This window comes from Sminthopsis crassicaudata, chromosome 2, assembly GCF_048593235.1.
Source record: "Sminthopsis crassicaudata isolate SCR6 chromosome 2, ASM4859323v1, whole genome shotgun sequence".
Classification (NCBI taxonomy): Eukaryota; Metazoa; Chordata; class Mammalia; order Dasyuromorphia; family Dasyuridae; genus Sminthopsis; species Sminthopsis crassicaudata.
Window position 1 is genome coordinate 9,506,806 of NC_133618.1, and position 13,452 is coordinate 9,520,257.

Here is a 13,452-nt window from a genome sequence, read left to right on the forward strand (position 1 = left end):
CTGTCTCAATCTCTGACACTCTCTCCTCTTTTTCTTCTTCATCTTTTTCTGTGTCTTTTGGCCCCTTCTTTCTTTCCCTTTCCCCGTCTAATGTCCTCTCTCTGAATCTGTCTCTGCATCTCCCTGTCTCTCTTTTCCTTGGTTGGCATGCACTCCCCCCTCACACCCCATCTCCAAAGTGGTTAAGAGGTCAGTCGTGTATTTTGGCCAACTTTCAATTAAAGTGATTCTTTGTAATTCACTTCTTAGTCAATCTGATAGAGATTCTCTGTTTCTGAAGTGTTTCTGTCCTTTCTGCTCCCCCTCCCCTTTTCTGTTCTAGTCTCTCGCTCTCCCTTCCTGCTTCCCTCACCTCTCTCTTTGTCCCTCTGTCTTGGTCTCTGTCTGTGTCTGTCCTTCCCTCCCTGCAACTCTCTGCCCCTCCCTCCCCCTCTCCCTCTCCCTCCTCCTCCCTTTCCTGTTCCTTCACCCTCTTCCTCTCACCCTTCTCTCTCTCTCTCTCTCTCTCTCTCTCTCTCTCTCTCTCTCTCTCTCTCTCTCTCTCTCTCTCTCTCTGTCTCTCTCTCTCTGTCTCTCTCTTCTCTCTCTCTGTCTCTCTCTCTCTCTCTCTCTCTCTCTCTCTCTCTCCTCTCTCTCTCCTCTCTCTCTCTCTTCTGTCTCTGTCTCTGTCTCCATATTCCCTTGTGAATACAATCCCTTCACTTCCTCACTCTCTTCCTTCATTTTGTGATATTAAATATATTGAGGGTGGGGGAGGATACCTTGATTTTTGTGCCTGGTATCTGATGGAAAAACCACAGGACTAGAAGTGAAACCTGGGTTCTAGTTCAATGACTCACAAGTGCCATATGTAGATAAGAGAGCTAGAAGGACGCCAGAGTTGAATTTCTTCACTTTTGTCAATGAAAAAGCTCCCAGAAGGAAAGTGATTAGCCTCAAGGCACCCAGGTGGTACAGGCAGCATTAAAGCCCCCTCACTCTTGTGCTCACCACACTGGCTCCTAGTTCCCTCCCTCCTCTCATAATGGTAATAGACTCAGAGATTTTGAATTGGGAGGAGCTCGGATGCTGGGGAGAAGAAGACCCCTGTAACATTCCCAGTAAGTGGCCATGCAGCCTTTGTGATTCTATTTCTAAACCCGAATTTAGTGAAATATGAGCAGAAGTTGACTCGTTAACCAAATCTAAAGAGAGGAAAGCTGAAGGACACAAAGCCATTGGAAATCTTCACTCAACTTTAATTTCGGAAGTGTAACCTTATTAAACGAAGATAGGAACTGTGAGTATGGCATCCTTGAGATGAAAAATTGTTGATGAAGACTATCATAGGACTTTAAATCGTGCAGGAATTATTGGATTTCTGGCACATTAACTAATGGACAATGGACTTAGGGACATGTCTAAATTCTCAATTGATGATTATTTGATCATGTTATTTGTGTGTTATGTTACCATGTCCTTATGTAATTATGTGTAATATCTTCCATATTGATGGATTTTTGTCTACCTGTTTCAAGGTCATGAGCACCCTGTGTTCTAAATCAAAAGAAAGGGGTTGATGTTAGGTTTATTAAGTGCTAATTCAGGTTGTCTAAACAATTCTGTAGCTCAGAGTTCACACCTTTAAACCTTTAAAAGGAGTTTACACCTTTAGACTTCTGAAAAGGAGTTGACACCTTTAAAAGGACCAAGTTCATTGGTTGTAGGAGTTCCCATCAGCCCCTGGGAGTACCCACAAGGCCATTCTCTGGGAGGATAAAAAGAGGCAACATTGAGTCTGAAGAGCATTCTGGATTGGGATAAGGACCAGAGCTGGAGGAGACTCCGAGCCAGGATTAGGGAAGAAGAGGATTGGAGATTCTACTTTCGCTTTGGCTGGAGGCTCCAAAAGCTGCCCAAGAAACCTGCTCTGAGAGGAAAAGATTCTACAGAAAAGAGACCTCCTCCCACAGAAGGACTCCCATTGAGAGTTGTGCTCAGCTCTGCCTTCAGTGTCAAGGAAGACTCTTCTTCTGGTTGCTGCACACGAGAGAGAGAGAGAGAGAGAGAGAGAGAGAGAGAGAGAGAGAGAGAGAGAGAGAGAGAGAGAGAGAGAGAGAGAGAGAGAGAGAGAGAGAGAGAGAGAGAATGGCTGCTATTGTGAAATTTCTGCAGGAACTGCAGAGTGAGATCACCTGTAGCATCTGCAGGGGCTACTTCTGTGAGCCTGTCACCATTGGGTGCGGGCACAGTTTCTGTCAAGCTTGTCTCTCCTCCAGCTGGAGAGGTGGAGCCCCAACTTTCTCCTGTCCCGAATGCAGGCAAGTTTCCCAGGGCAGGGAACTCCAGTTGGTGAACAGGCGCCTAGCAGAGTTGACTGAGCTGGGCAAAGAGCTCAGCTCCAAGATTTTTCAGAGCACTCAAGGACAGAGCCAGTGTGTCACTCACAAGAAACTCTTCAAGCTGTTCTGTGAGAAGGACCAGACAGCCCTGTGTGTGACATGTGTTGAAAGCCCAGAGCATGGGGCTCACAAAATTGCCCCCGTGCAGGAGGCTGCTGACAAATACAGAAGGGAGCTTCAGCACATTCACAGTCGTTTGGAGGAACATCTGGAGGAAGGTGAGCAACTTCTTGCTCAGGTGAAGAGACCTGCTATTGACTGGGACTGGATGATCAGGGGAGAATTCTTCTGTTAGGATTACTAAGTGAGAACTGAGGTTGTCTGGATAGTGACAAGGTGAGAATTCAGGTTTTCTGGACAATTACAAGGTGAGAACTCAGGTTGACTTGATAGAGGGGGCAAGCTCATTGGCTGGGGTGGTTCTTCCCAGAAGCCCTTGCATTATCCCACGCCCATTCTCTGGGAGGATAAAAAGAGACAGCACTGGGCGCAGAGGGCAGATCGGCCTGGAGAAGGATAAGAGCTGGAGGAGATTCAGAGCCAGGATTCAAGAGAAGACTCTGAATTGCATCAGGCTTGACGGGGCTCTCTGCAGGAAGGGAAGTCACTTCTTTGGACAAGAGTTAACAGCAACTGCCTGGAGACAACGGTTCGTTACAGGAAGAAGAATCTGTCGGAAAGATTTGAGTAGACACAGCAGTTCTCTTCCTAGTAATCCCAAGCTAAACTCTTGGCTGCATTAAGACGCACATCCCCTTGGTTCTTAGAGGAAGAAAAGATAGATGTAGATAAATGGAAGCTAGTGGGATATGAAATGAAAGAATTTCAAGCAAAAAATGGGCCTCTTCAATTTCTGCAGAAGTATTTTATATCTACAACATAGTTCAATTAGCCTTAAACTATCAAGCAAGTTGTAGGAGAAGGAAAAGTTCTAAAAATGAACAGAGGAGGAAGTGTGAGGAAAAAAGGAAAGATCAAGATCTTTCCCTAGAGCAAGAGGATTTAAATGAGGAATTATGGTATGATTCTCTTGAAGAAGCTTTAACCCTGCCTAGAGAACAGATTATTGACAGGCCCACATCAACCCCACCTTCAGAGATGGAGGAAGAAAGAGGGGAAGAGGCAGAAACACAAACAGAATTGCCTGTGAAGAAGCCTAAGCCTATGACAAGATTAGAAAAAGCATTGGTTAAAGCTAAGAGAGAAGGACAGGATATAAGTGATTTTATACATGCATATCCTGTGATTGAAAATACTGACTCTGTAGGTAAAAAAAGGAGAAGATATGCACCTTTAGATTTGAATAAAATTAAGGATTTGAAAAAAGGTTGTACCCTTTATGGGGCTACATCAGCTTATGTCAAAATGTTACTAGATGGTTTGTCTTATGAAGTCCTAACCCCGAATGATTGGAAATCCATAGCAAGGACATGTCTGGAACCTGGAGAAAATTTATTATGGCTTGCGGAATTTCATGAATTATGTAAAATTCAAGTCAGATGCAATTTGGAAATAGGAGTTAACACACAATTCACTTTTGAGCACTTAGCTGGTGAAGGTCAGTATGGAGAGAATTCGGAACAGATTAATTATACCATGACAATATATGAGCAAATTGCTAAGGCTGCAATAAAAGCTTGGGGTGTCCTTCCTGGACAGAAAGATCGTGGAGAGGCTTTCACTAAAATACAGCAAGGTCCCAATGAACCTTTTGCAGATTTTGTGGGACGTTTGCAAACTGCTGTCAAAAGAACTATTGGAGAAAATTCAGCTACAGAAATAATGACCAGACATCTGGCTAAGGAAAATGCCAATGAGATTTGCAAAAGAATTATATGGGGATTAGACAAAGATGCTCCTTTAGAGGAGATCATAAGACGCTGTGCTACAGTGGGAACAAATGCTTTTTACACCCGGACAATGATGAATGTGGAAAGACAGGGTCCCTCCTGGCAAGGGCCTTCTAGAGAAACTCGGCGATGTTTTCAATGTGGAAAAATTGGGCATCTAAGAGCTCAGTGTAGATATGGAGATACAGTGAGAAGACAGGGTGAGAGAAGACCTAAAACCCCATGTCCAAAATGCAACAGAGGACTCCATTGGGCATCAGAGTGTAGAATAATTCAGGAAAATGGGATGAGGGGCCCAGGTCCAGGGCCCCAGGCAAAAAAGACTTGGGGCATGATGGCAGCTGATGTTACACCCAAAGAGCCTTTAGAAGGCCAGGACTCTGATTTAATCAATCAGCTGAAAAACAATCACATGGAAGAAAGGGATTACCCAATCAGTCAGCCAAAAGGCAATCAGATTGCAAAAATGGATTACACTTGGGGAGAATACAGGCCTTTTAAACCAACAGGGCTGTGTCCAGTGCAAACAATTCCAATGTAATTGCCAGATGATGAGAAGAGATTTAGAAAGTGGTAAATAGAAGGAAATTAGATAGGTTAACTGCCTGGGAGAGAGGGTTTGCTTGTATTTCTTCAGCAGGAGAAGGAATCAGATGGGTGCCAACGAGTCATATTCGCCTTGTCCATCAGAGAGAGACAGAAAAAGAGAAAGACCTCAAAATAAAGGAGAAGATCTAAGAAACATCTGACACTGAAAGAGCATGGATAATAAGAAGACTGTTAAAGAACTTTAAAAACCAGCAGGAATCATTGGACTTCCTCACACAAGATGAGAATAATGGACAATGGACTTATGGACATTTATAAATTTTCAATTTATGATTATTTGATTATGTTATATACTTCTAGCATGCGTTATGTTACTATATGCTTATGTAATTTATGTAATTATCTGTAATACTTCCCATATTGATGGATTTATGTTTCAAGGTCATGACTGTCCTATGTTCTAAATCAAAAGAAAGGGGGAGATGTTAGGATTACTAAGTGAGAACTGAGGTTGTCTGGATAGTGACAAGGTGAGAATTCAGGTTTTCTGGACAATACAAGGTGAGAACTCAGGTTGACTTGATAGAGGGGGCAAGCTCATTGGCTGGGAGCCAGGATTCAAGAGAAGACTCTGAATTGCATCAGGCTTGACGGGGCTCTCTGCAGGAAGGGAAGTCATTTCTTTGGACAAGAGTTAACAGCAACTGCCTGGAGACAACGGTTCGTTACAGGAAGAAGAATCTGTCGGAGAGATTTGAGTAGACACAGCAGATCTCTTCCCAGAGAGTGATCCGGCAGCTTCTGGAGACAACAGCTCACTACATTCTTCCAACTTCACCAGTTACTGATGGAGGAAGAGAAGCGATGCCTTGACAGGATGAGGCAAGACCAGAAGGCCAGCCAGGACAGACTCTCCCAGCACATACAGAGCCTACAGGAACTCATGCAAGAGCTGCAGGAAGCGGGCCGCCAAGCCAATCTGGATCTGCTGCAAGATGCCAAGCAGCTGCTGGGGAGGAGCGAGGCTGTGTTGGCCCAAAGGGCCAAGGCTGTCACCCCAGAACTGAGAGAATATCCCATCCCTGGCCTGATCTAGATGCTCCACAGATTCCGAGTGGACCTCACCATGGACACCACATCAGCTGCTTCCTGTGTTTCTGTTTCTGAGGACCTCAAGAGTGCCAAGGCTGGAGAGGACTGGCCAGAGGAGACTGAGGACCCTTCTTGCCATGCTGTGTTTGCTGGGCAAGCCTTCAGCTCGGGCAGTCAGTACTGGGAGGTGGATGTGACTCAACTGCCTCAGTGGGTCCTGGGGATCTACACCCCCTACTTGAGGAGGAAAAGGACCAGGGACATGGACTCCTGTGACTTTGCTTTCTTGCTTCGCTGTGTCAAGAAAGAAGGAGAATACTATTTACAGACCTATCCTGGGCCACTGAACCATCGAATCAAAGGCCCTCTACCTCGGGTTGGGGTGTTCTTGGAATATTCCCCTGGGACTTTGGCCTTTTACAATGTTCTCCAAAGTTCTCTTATTTATAAATTCCATTCTATTCCCTTCACAGACCCCATCCAGCCCATCTTTTCCCCTGGCCCCCCGCTTCCAGGAACAAAGCCTGGTCCCATGACTCTGTGTGCAGTGGGCTCTCATCTTGGAGCTTGCTGCTATTCCTATCCATGATCATTTCTCCAGGGAGTTCTCAACTCCTCCTTTTCTGTGTTCACTCTATCCTTTCAACAAGAGTCTCCCTGCTTAGCAACTGGAGACTAGACTTTCCACCCTGAAAGTTGAGGGGTTCAATCCCCACTCTTTTGGATTCTTTTATGCTACGTTCAGGTATTTTTTTTTAACAATGTCAATATTTCCTCAATTACTGGAAATCATACCTGAGCAATCTGGTCCTGTAGTTTTATGCTTCATTTCCTCTTAGAATTTATAGCACTACAATGGCCATAGATTTCAACATGTTGCAAAACATTCCCCTTGAATTGTAGTCAACTTTCCATTTTGCTTTCTTTAATATAAAATGAAGAAAATATCTAGTATTTATTTGACTTGTATTTTTGTTGTTCTTCATTAATTTTATTCACTTCGGACTGTCCACATTTGAGATTTTTCTTGTTAGAGAAACTGATGTGCCCTTTCCTTCCCTAATCATTTAGTAGATTTTATAGATGATGGACATGAAGCAAAGAGGGTAACCCGAACTACCCAGAGTTACACTGTTTTAAGTATCTATACCTAGATAGATTAGACAAGGTTACGCTTACCAGACCAAAATTATTGCTTCTAGACTAGCCCTCACGGCCATAAGCATGATGAAGGGAACAGACCTTCTCACAATTAGCCAACCAACTGCCAGTCACAAGGGAGGGAAAGCCTAGAATTATCAAGTACCTGGTGGGGAAAATGAGAGGCAACATATATGAGGCAGATCAGACTATTCCCTCATCTTGAGTGCCTCAGATTCTGATGGATAAAGCCCAAGATCTGGAACCCAAGAAATTTAGGACTAACAATTTCCAATCCAGTATCTGCAACCCTCCTCCTGGGAAGCAGCCTCTGTCGACACATAGCCTTTCAATTGCTCCTGACACAACCACAACAACTGAGACTCAGAATTAAAAGTCTTTGCCAACAAAAGTCCTCAGCATTATCAAGCAATGCTATGATTTTATCAATGGAAATGACATTAAAGTATTAGCATCTGCTTTCTCAATGTACCCCGAGGGTCATAAGACCTTTCCCTCTTATTAGGAGCTGAAACCTTCCCTAAGTGTTCTTTTCTTCCCTCTCTGCATCCCCTACCCACATTAGAGTGTGTGTTCCTTAAGAGCAAGGTCTGTCTTTATTTGTATATCCAAAAGTTTACACAATGCTTTGCATTGTTTCATAAATGTTGTATTCACTTGCAAAAATAGTCCCTCATGATTTTGAAAAGTGGATAGATGGATGAAGTTGTCCAAATCACTTTTGAATAGAGAAATGCAAAATAAAACAACTGTCTATCAGATTAACTAATATGACCAAAAAAATGATGAATGATGAAGAGGGTGTAGAAAATGACTGTTAAAAATGAATGCTAAAATTTGTTTATTTAAAAAAGGCAAGAAAAGATGATGAATGGAGAATGCCTGAACAGACTGTGCTGAATAAACAGAACTGATTATTCTTGTGCAATAAGAAATCATTTCCTTTCAAATTTCAAAGTCCTTTTTGAGTCTGATGGAATCCAACTAAGAGACCAATCATACCAAAACAGAATGGTTTAAAAAACTGGCTCTAAACATGGTTCATAAACGTCATGAACACATTCACTTACAATATTTGGCAGAGTATTAAAAATATTCCAGGACTTGCATGTAATGTCTTTTGCAATTGTTTGTTGTTATGGCAAGGATTTACCATGGCAGAAGTAGCTTGAGAAAACTAATGAGGACCCATGGGAAAAAAATGGGAGGATTGCATCGATCTCAATCTGTTACCTGCAAGTAGAAAACTTGGACACTAAAACATTCAATTAAAGGCAGTACAAAGGAAAAGTTATGTAATGAAATGTGGAAAGGAACAAGACATCAGCAATTCTTGATACTCTTAAACCACAATGGGAAGTGAAATACAAAAAGTTAAGTCAAGGAAAAGAGTCAAAGCAACAGAAAGAGAAAAATTTTAAATCCCCATAAATCAAGAATTCTACTTTAGGGGCTTCACAAGTCAAGAAATCCAAGGGAGGGAGTATTCTAAAGAAGGATGTGGAAATTTTCTGGTTATTTGTGCAATCAAAAGAAGTTCAATTCAAGTTGGATCACATATGAAAAAGGAATTTTGTATACAGTAAGTATAATGAATGACAGAGTGAGCACACCAAAGGTCAGAGTGAAACTTGAGCTTCTTTGGAAAACTGGAAAGCAGGCCAGATGAGATGCAGAATTATTGGCTTATACATCTTGCAGGAATGCATGAGCATTAGTAAAGCATGTTACTAACCTCCACTCTGGTGCAAGATTATTCCTTTCTTTGAAGGAATAGATAGACACACTGGGCCATGTTTGGGAGAGTTATAATTCAGTGAAATTGTGTTGGAAAGCAATTTGAAATTATGCAAAATGCCTAACATGTCCATTATTCTTTGCTCCAGAGATTCTACTTCATTGATAAGAAAGCATAGAAATATACCAAAATATTTAGAAGCACTTTTTGTGGGTTTACAAATTATTTATCATAAAGATAATGGAATATTTTGGTGTAATAAAGAAATAGCACAAATACAGACCTTAAAAATCCTGGAGAACTTAGCCAATAAACTGCTAAAATGAATATTATCGAAGCGAAATTATTTTAGGAAATAGCAAGGATATTTGACCCTACAGAGATGGAGCTGACAGTTTAATGCTTTTGTTCAATTATGTGTTTTTAAAAGTTACGTGATTTAACCATGCAACAGATTATAGAAGACTAAATACCAAAAATTATTGGTAGCAGGAGCAACTACTACTGCTGTGCAGGGCAGTGAATAGGGTGCCCCACCTAGAGTCAGGAAGACCCCTCTCCATGGCTTCAAATCTAACCTCAGACACTTAGTAGGTCTATGGCTCAAGGCAAATCACTCAATCCGTTTGCCTCAGTTTCCTCGATAAAGTGAGCTTGAGAATGAAATGACAAACCACTCCAGTATATTTGCTGAGAAAACCCCAAATGAATTCATGAAGTCAGAATTAAATTAAAAAAAAAAAAACATATCAACTTATCCTAGGACTTTTTATCTGAAATCCAATGATCAAAAAAAGTTAAATGGTTTTCAATATTAATAACAATCATTTATTAATACTTTATTAGTATGTCTGACCCCATTGAAATATGAGAATTCAATAATTTGAAATGATAATAATCCTTATTAGATACTTATTATCCTCTGAGGATTCCATACATCAGACCTGAGGTGTGAACTACAGGTGATCTAAAGCTGATCTCAGGAGAAAGCTGGACTCGTTGGGAATCTGCAAAGAGGGAAGGATGGAAGGAAAGGGGAAAGGAGGCCAAGAGGAGTCAGGAAGTCTGAGATTTTATTGACTTATCCACCTGCCCTAGGTTAGCCCCCTGATTCAAGACTGTCAGGAAAGGACTGAGGCTATCTTTCCTGAGACCTTTTTTGTTTTCTTTAGAGGTCAATTACTTCCCATCTCTGGAGGTTGTGAACATTCAGAGGTGACTGCACTTATGGGTCTGAGTGGGTTCCAGAGATAAAAGATTGATTATTTCCGGAGATCTTGCTTGCTGAAACCTCTTACAAGGATAAGAAGTTGTTGAGAAGGGTAGCCCACACAAAAGGAGCAGATTTTGATGGGAAGATTACAGGCATGGAAAATTGACAGAGGGACTTTGGGGGAGGATGCTGCAAGGAGAATAGCCTTTTAAAATAATCTTAACAGAGAGATAGGTCTGTCAGAAAAGTAGAAGAGTTTTTCTTTCCCCTCTCATTCCCTTCCTTCCCTCCCATTCCTTCTGAACAAAATTGAGCCAAGACAAACTGAAACTTGAAGAGAGATCACAGGTATGTGTCAAATGAGCAAGTCATTTCCCCCGTGGAAATTTAGAGAAGGCAAATCTTGTCCTTACAGTTTGGCAATTTTTACATATGTTAAGTGAATAATTTTAAGTGTAAGTTTTACTTATGCCTTTTTTGATTGTTATAACCTCTAAATGATTCTGCTCAAATAGTAAAAAAAAAAAAAAATCCCTTCCTTTTCACAAAAACCTGAAGATAATCAAAACAAAGGAATATCCATCCTATATATGATCACATGAGCTTCATTCATCACTTGGAGCTGCTAAGAGAAGAGAGGCATTCTTCATTGCTATGAGAATTAAGACTGATCAATACTGGTCAGACATGGCTTGCCTTTCGATGTTCATGTTTGCATCATTCTAATCATTATATATCTTGCTTTCCTGGTTCTGCTCATATCATTTTGCTTCAATCCAAGTCTTCCCAATTTCCTCTAAATTCTTCATGTTTCTTATTCTTTCTAGTTCAATAATATTTCATTTTTACACCCATCTACCATATTAAAAATAAATAAGCATATTTTGGGGCATTTCCTTTGCTTCGAGATTTTTGCTACCACCAAAAAAGAAAATTAAAGTTGCTATATATAAAGCTCTATAGACACGGGATCTTTTCCTGTCTTTGATCTAGGATTGATATCTCTGGGTCGAAGGATGGGTTTAGAAAATTTTGAAAAATATATAATTCCTCCAATAGACTTGTAATGGAGAGAGCCATCTGCATCCAGAAAGAGCTCATGAGAATTGAACATGAGAACCTTTTTTGTTGTTGTTTGCCTGCTTTTTGTTTTCTGTCTCATTTTTTTCTTTTTGATCTTGATTTTTCTTGTGCAGCATGATAAATGTGGAAATATATATAGAACAATAAATTGCTCATGTTTAACATATTGGATTACTTGCTGTCTAGGGGAGGGAGAAAAATTTGGAACAAAAAGTTTTCCAAGGTTGAATGTTGAAAATTATCTTTGCAAATACTTTCAAAATAAAATTTATTATTTTAAAATAAAATAAAATAAACCCCACCAAACTAAAAAAAAATTTAAAGATAACTAATTCACTCAAAAAATATCTAATTCCAAGTTGTTTTCTAGAACGGTTGGATCAATTTGCAAGACTCACTAATAATGCACCAAAGTGTCTGTTGTCCCATGGCCATCCAAACATTTACCATTTGCCTCGTGGAGATTTTAAAGAAATATTTATAATATAAAGAGCTGTTTTATCACATAAAGGATAATTAGAGAAATAAGGAGGATACAAATGTGACAATTTTAAAATTACATGTTGGAATGAACTATACATTTTTTCTTTTGATACAGCTAATATGAATTTGTTTTGTTTGACAATGCATATCTAACACAGTGATTTCTTTTTCTTTTATGTAAGTGAAAAGAAAAATAGACTATATTAATTGAAAACTTAAATTTATTTTAAAACGAAAGATATATTGAACTTTTTCTATATTTTAAAAGAAAATAATAAAGATTCCTAATATTATTGCAATCCCACTCTTTCTGCCCTATGATATATATATTTTTTTCATTTTAAATATTAAGTTCAGAATTAAATAAAAAATAATAATATCAAGCAAGAGAACTGTAATTTTCTGAACTTTGTGGGAGTTTAAAATTACTGTGAAAATACAGTTTTTGTCTTGAAATCTGGTTGGTTAGTTGGTATTATTTTATTCTTTCTCCTCAGTCCTCAGAAACTGTAAATGAAGGACCTTCAACCACAAAACTTCAGTTTCATACCAATAACTAGCTCCAGGATCGTGGGCTGGAAATTATCTTTCCAAAGTTCTCATTTAACAGATGATGGAGCTGAAGCCCAGTATACTTGTGATGCCCCCAAGGTTACACATTTAGCTAATGACTGGCAAGAGCTGCTGTTCAAATGCAAATCTTTGGGGGCTTAAATCTAGCATCTTTCCTTAAACCATATTACACTTATCCCTTCTACGTCAGGAGGGATAAAAGAAGACTGGCTTCTTTGCAATCTGGAAAACGTGCATAAAGTTGGTGGGGTTTTTTTTTTTTTGTTGTTGTTGTTGTTGTTGACAACCTCTTCATACCAAAGAAGATATATCAATAATGGTATTAAAAGATAAAATACATTGTCATTATACAATACTATATACTTTATGCATCTATCAATTTGTAAAATTTTTTTTAATGATCTTTCCTCTTCTTTTCCTATTTTGGGTTTCCATAAAACTTCCCCTAAATACCATTTAATTTTTTATGCCAGTATATGATATATGAAAATCTCAATGGTACTAGGGATAACTTTATTAAACCAACTCTGCTCATTTGTACTTTGCCATTCTTTAATTAGGTTGAGCTTAATTCCACCTTCTGTGGGAAGCCTTCCCTTATTATTCCCACTTTATGGAACCCCTTCCTTCATTCTTTTGAATTTAGCAGATTCCATTAACATAGTTAAATAGAAGAGTCAATTTGTAGTCTGAAGATTTGGGATCAAATTCTATCTCAAACACTAGCTGTGGGATTATGGGCAAATCATTTAAACTCTGTCAGCCTTAGTTTCTTCCTCTATAAACTGGGAGTAATAATAACACCTTCTTTCAAGGTATTGTGAAGATGGAATTAGGTCTATCTTTTCTTCCATCTTCTAGATTTTGCTTTGAGACTGAAAACTTTAAGCCTATGTTCCTTAAGGAGCTATAGAAAGTTGAGTATGTCCCTCAATCTGCCTAGGCTTCCATATCTACACCTTTATATTTAGCATCCCTTTAAGATGTTAGCTTTTTGACAGAAGTTAATTTTTCTTGAATTTTTCTTGCCTAGCATGCTCTCTGGTCTTTAGTGATGACTCCATGAACTGTTGGTTTAATCTATGAATGCTATTAATTCTCAACTTCAGTATTTCATCCACTGGGGATGATTTGTTATTTCTGGTTTTCTCTGAAATAAAAATGATTCTTTGGGAGATTTTTTTGGGGGGGAAATGGAATAATTTGAGAGGAGTCAAGTCTATTCAAGGAAATCTGTGTCTGACAAATGCTTTTGCTATTGGAGCCTGCCCTCCCCCAAACACCTAATGCTCCCAAAACTAGTAACCTCCAAAGAATATCAAGTTGGCC

At 39.7% G+C, this 13,452-nt stretch overlaps 1 pseudogene; it reads left to right on the forward strand.

Moving 5' to 3' along the window:
* Positions 1 to 2,127: 2,127 nt before the first annotated feature.
* On the forward strand, positions 2,128 to 6,461 carry LOC141552568 (tripartite motif-containing protein 43-like; annotated as a pseudogene).
* The last annotated feature ends 6,991 nt before the right edge of the window (positions 6,462 to 13,452 follow it).